Source organism: Etheostoma cragini, chromosome 7 (genome assembly GCF_013103735.1).
Source record: "Etheostoma cragini isolate CJK2018 chromosome 7, CSU_Ecrag_1.0, whole genome shotgun sequence".
Classification (NCBI taxonomy): Eukaryota; Metazoa; Chordata; class Actinopteri; order Perciformes; family Percidae; genus Etheostoma; species Etheostoma cragini.
This window is the reverse complement of record NC_048413.1, coordinates 5,266,587-5,271,739: the sequence shown is the minus strand read 5'-3', so window position 1 is coordinate 5,271,739 and position 5,153 is coordinate 5,266,587.

Genomic DNA, 5,153 nt, shown 5'->3' with positions numbered 1-5,153 from the left:
CCCCCCCCCTCAACGGGCGCCCCCACGCGCCCCACCAGGCTTGTCAGGATGGGCCCTATGGAAGTCCGAGACAAGTTGAGGGTCCTTCTGGGGATCCATGACCGCTCCTCATGCCCATGACCCTCCCAGTCTACCAGATATGGCAGACCCCTACCGCGCCGCCAAAGCCGGCGGACCGTGTAGGCAGATGTGGTTGTCAATCAGGCGTACCGGGGGGGAGGGTCCGACGGCGGACAGATGGGGCCTGGAGGACACCGGCTTCAGTTAAGAAACGTGAAACGTAGGGTGGACTCGCATGGCGGCAGGCAGCTTCTGCCGGACGGCCGCAGGGTTCACAACCGCCTCAATCTCAAATGGACCCAGGTACCAAGGGGAGAGCTTCCGAGCCTAGGTGCGCAGAGGGATGTCCCTGGACGAGAGCCACACCTGTTGGCCCGGTCCGAAGAAGGGAATCTCGGGCCTCCGTCCACACCCGGTGACAGCGGCGAAGGTTGTCCTGGACAGAGGGCAAAGACAGTTCTCTCTCCTGGGCTGGAAACAAGGGGGGTTGGTAACCCAGGGCCGCCTCGAACAGAGGACAGACTAACACCCACAGCACCCACCCCCGAAGCAGAAGCATCCACTTCCACCACAAATTGGAGCGAGTGGTCAGAGTGTTTCAGCACAGGCGGGGAGAACAGAATTCCATAGCCTGATCAGCGACCGGTGACAGAGTGAAACGGGACCTTAGGGGACGTGAGCCTAGTAAGAGGAGCAACCACCTGACTAAACTTGCAAAAAATTGGCAAAGCCCAGAAAACGTTGCAATTGTTTACGGTTAGTAAAACAATTTTACAATTTTACCGCCTTAGACTTTTCGGGGTCCGCCGAAACCTGACCACTCTCCACAATGTACCCCAGAAACGGAACCAAACGGCGGTGGGAATCACATTTTTCGGCTTTGACGTAAAGACTGTTCTCCAACAGCCGTTGGAGGACTTGACGTACGTGGGAGACACGTTCCGTTAACGAGGATGAAAAAACGAGAATGTTGTCGAGGAAAACAACCACAAATCGTTTCAGGAAATCTCTCAAAACGTTGTTTACCATGGTTTGAAAAACTGCTGGGTCATTGGTGAGGCCAAACGGCATAACAAATAACCAGGTACTCAAAATGGCCTAAAGGAGTGTTAAAAGCAGTCTTCCACTCATCCCCCTGCCAGATACGGACAAGGTGATAGGCGTTAAGGAGATCCAACTTAGTAAAAACCGTGGTGCCTTTTAAGGGCTCGAACGTTGAGTTTAGGAGATGCAGGGGGTACTTGTTCTTCATCGTGATGTTAGTAAGACCGCGGAAATCAATACATGGGCGCAGCAATTTATCCTTTTTCTCTACAAAGAAAAACCACGCTCCTCAGGTAGACATTGACGGACGGATAATACCTGCAGCGAGTGAGTCACCAATGTACCGCTCCATAGTTTCCCTCTCAGGTCATGAAAGATTGTTAAGCTGACTCTTAGGGGTACGGGGAGTCAGGTTGTACCTCAATGGCGCAATCATACGGTCTATGGGGAGGCAGGGACAAGGCCTTGTCCTTGCTGAAAACCTCAGCCAGATCAAGGTAATCGGCTGGAATAGAGGACAAATCGGGAGGAGGGTCCACGGATGCTGGGATGCTCTCAGCTGGCCCAGGCACTCGGAGTGACAGCAGTTACTCCAGCTGTGAATAGCATAACGCTGCCAGTCAATTTGGGGGTTAGGCCGTTTCAACCAGGGGAACCCGAGTATAAGAGGGGTTGTAGAGGCGGACATAATCTTAAATTGGATAGTTTCCCGATGGTTACCCGACAAGATAAAAGTAACAAGTACGGTCTGATGAGTTACTTTGGCGCGCGTTTGGCCGTTAAAAGCAGTAACCCGAATGGGGCTGGTTATGGGCTCTACAGGAAGACCGGCTTGGGTGGCAAGTTCACAGTCAAAAAAATTGTCCTCCGCACCGGAGTCAATAAGAGCGAACAGAGGAACAGAGTATGTCTTGTACTGTAGCGTGGCAGGGACTAGTAACCGGGGAACTACGGGCATAATGTCAATATCAGGACTCGCTAGCACGCCAACATTAGCAAGTCTTGTCTTTTATCCGGGAGGGACAGTTAGCAACGTAGTGAGATAAATCGCTGCAATACAGGCCTCACCTGCCTGCATGCTGCGCTGTTGCTCCGCAGGAGAAAGCCGGGCTCTACCCAGCTGCATAGCCTCATCCTCCTCCCTGGAGGTGCAAACCGGGGAGGTTGAGTGTGACAGCGGGGAGACAGGAGTACGGGGCCCCGACCACGCTGCAACCCGGCCAGGGGGATGAGACCGGCTACTCCTCAACCTGTTTCCTCAACTGCAACCTGTTGTCGATGTTGTTGGCAAGAGACACAAGAGCATTAAGTGTGTTGGGTTCATCCCGAACAGCCAGTTCATCTGTCACAGTGTCATTCAAAGCATTAAGGAAGGCACCCCGTAACGCTTCCTCATTCCACTTGGAGTCCGCCGCAAGCGTCCAAAAGTCGACAGAGTAATCCGCCACACCATCAGCCCCCTGCCTGAGAGCAAGCAGACGCGTTGAGGCGCTCCCAACATGGTCTGGATGATCAAACACAGTTTTCAAATCAGAAGCAAAATTGTCAAAAGTTATTCCTGAGGGCAGACGGTTAGCACAAACCGCTTCGGCCCAAGCAAGGGCTCTGCCCTCAGGAAACGGGAAACAGACAATCTGTACGGAAAACAAACGATTAACTCAAGAATCCAAAACAGCAAACACAGAGGCAAAATACACTAGTACTAAGAGCCAAGTTACCACAATGGTGTATTTAACAATCTTGAGCTGAAGAGGTGGTCAGCCCGGGTTTAAGTATTGCAGGGGATGATGAGTAGATGAGATACAGCTGAGTAGATGATGGAATAGGAGATGGGCAGCCACACCTCCAGTTGGAACGCCCTCACGGCCAGACAGACAAAACAGACAAGACAAACACAGAAGAAAAGGAAAACATCACAAAGGTTGGGGGAAGACAGCAGACCGCAACACTCAAAAATGCCACAGCAACTTAATTAATACTAACAAATATTAGAAATAGGGACAACCCCAGATTTCTTTTTGACTACTTTATGATCTCCTTTAATGATAAAATTATAACGATAAGACAAAAAAATTCATCATCTCTTGCCTCAATTTTAAACGGTTCACCTTTAAACACAGGACCACTAGAAACCGCTTTAAGACAAAATTAGCTCTGGACAAAATTAAGAGACCACTGCATTATTATCAGTTCTCTGGTTTTACTATTTATAGGCATGTGTTTGATTACAATAAACATGTTAGTTTTACTCTACAAATCTTTTGACATTTCTTCTAAATTCCAAATAAAATAAAAATTCTGATTATTTATTTTAAGAAAATGACAACTTGTCAAAATAACAAAAAAGATCCATTGTTTGTAGACCTCAAAAAATGCTAAGAAAACAAGTTAACATTTTTTCTTAAACAACACAATACTAATATTTTAACTTAGGGAGAGTTCAGACATCTATACTTGGTGGAATAACCTTGATTTTTAATTACAGCTTTCATGCGTCTTGGCATGCTCTCCACCAGTCTTTCACATTGCTGTTGGGTGATGTTATGCCACTCCTGGCACAACAATTCAAGCAGCTCAGCTTTACTGGATGGCTTGTGACCATCCATCTTCCTCTTGATCAAATTCCAGAGGTTTTCAATGGGGTTTAGGTCTGGAGATTGGGCTGGGCATGACAGGGTCTTGATCTGGGAGTCCTCCATCCACACCTTGATTGACCTGGCTGTGTGTCATGGAGCGTGTTCCTGCTGGAAAAAAGCAATCCTCAGAGTTGGGGAACATTGTCAGAGCAGAGGGAATCAGGTTTTCTTCCAGGATAACCTTGTACAATGCTTGATTCATTCGTCCTTCACAAAGACAAATTTGCCCAATTCCAGCCTTACTGAAGCACCCCCAGATCATCACTGATCATCCACTAAATTTAAAAGTGGGGGCCAAACACTGTGGCTTGTAGGCCTCTCCAGGTCTCCGTCTAACCATTAGACAACCAAGTGTTGGGCAAAGCTGAAAATTTGACTCATCAGAGAAGATGGCCTTACGCCAGTCCTCTAGGGTCCAATACTTATGGTCTTTTGCAAACATTAGCCTGGGTTGTCTTTGCTTCTCATTGAGGAAGGGCTTTTTTCTGGCTTTGTACAACTTCAGCCCTGCTTTTAGGAGCCTGTTTTGCACAGTCCTTGCTGTGCACTTCAGCCCAGCTGCTGTTTGGCATTCTTTTTGTAAATCACTTGATGTCATAGTAAGGTTTTTGAGTGACATGCGAATGAGTTGGCGGTCATCCCGGTCAGTGGGCAATCGTTTTCGCCCTCTTCCAGTCTGTAGCTTTGTTGTCCCCAATGTCTGTTGCTTGACCTTGTTCTTATGAACTGCCGTCTGTGAAATGTTAAGGATGGAAGCAACCTGACACTCACTGTACCCTTCTGCCAGTAAAGCCAGATTTGAACCCTTCTTTTCCTCACTCAAAACTATGCTTTTTAACTCCTTTGGCATGGTCAATTGTTCCTTTTTTTGTTTAGATTACCTGTGTGGAACTAGTAGCCCTGTTTGTGCCATCCAGCAGGCCCTATCACAAGAGGATAGTGATAACCACAGCAGTGGCTTTTATACTTTTCCTTGTTAAATAAGATTTGGCTCAGGTGATCACTTAATCAGTACCTCATTAAGTACAATGGGATGTGCCTGTGTTGGAATTTAGCAGCCACTGGAGTGGAATGGCTGCCATACATGTAGAGATACTGATTTCAGACAAATAAAGGAGTGGTCTCTTAATTTTTTCCAGAGCTGTATGTATATTTAGACTGCTTTTCCCCTATTGACCTTCACCAAAAACACCATATATTTCTTCAGCTAAGCCATCTACCTGTCTATTAGACCCCTAGGTTACTTAAAGAAGCCCTCAATTAACACTTTTTACTAGATCTGATCAATATGTCTTTATTAACAGGTTATGTCCTGAGGTCTTAGCCAACTATAGACGATATACACTCACCGGCCACTTTATTAGGTACCCCATGCTAGTAACGGGTTGGACCCCCTTTTGCCTTCAGAACTGC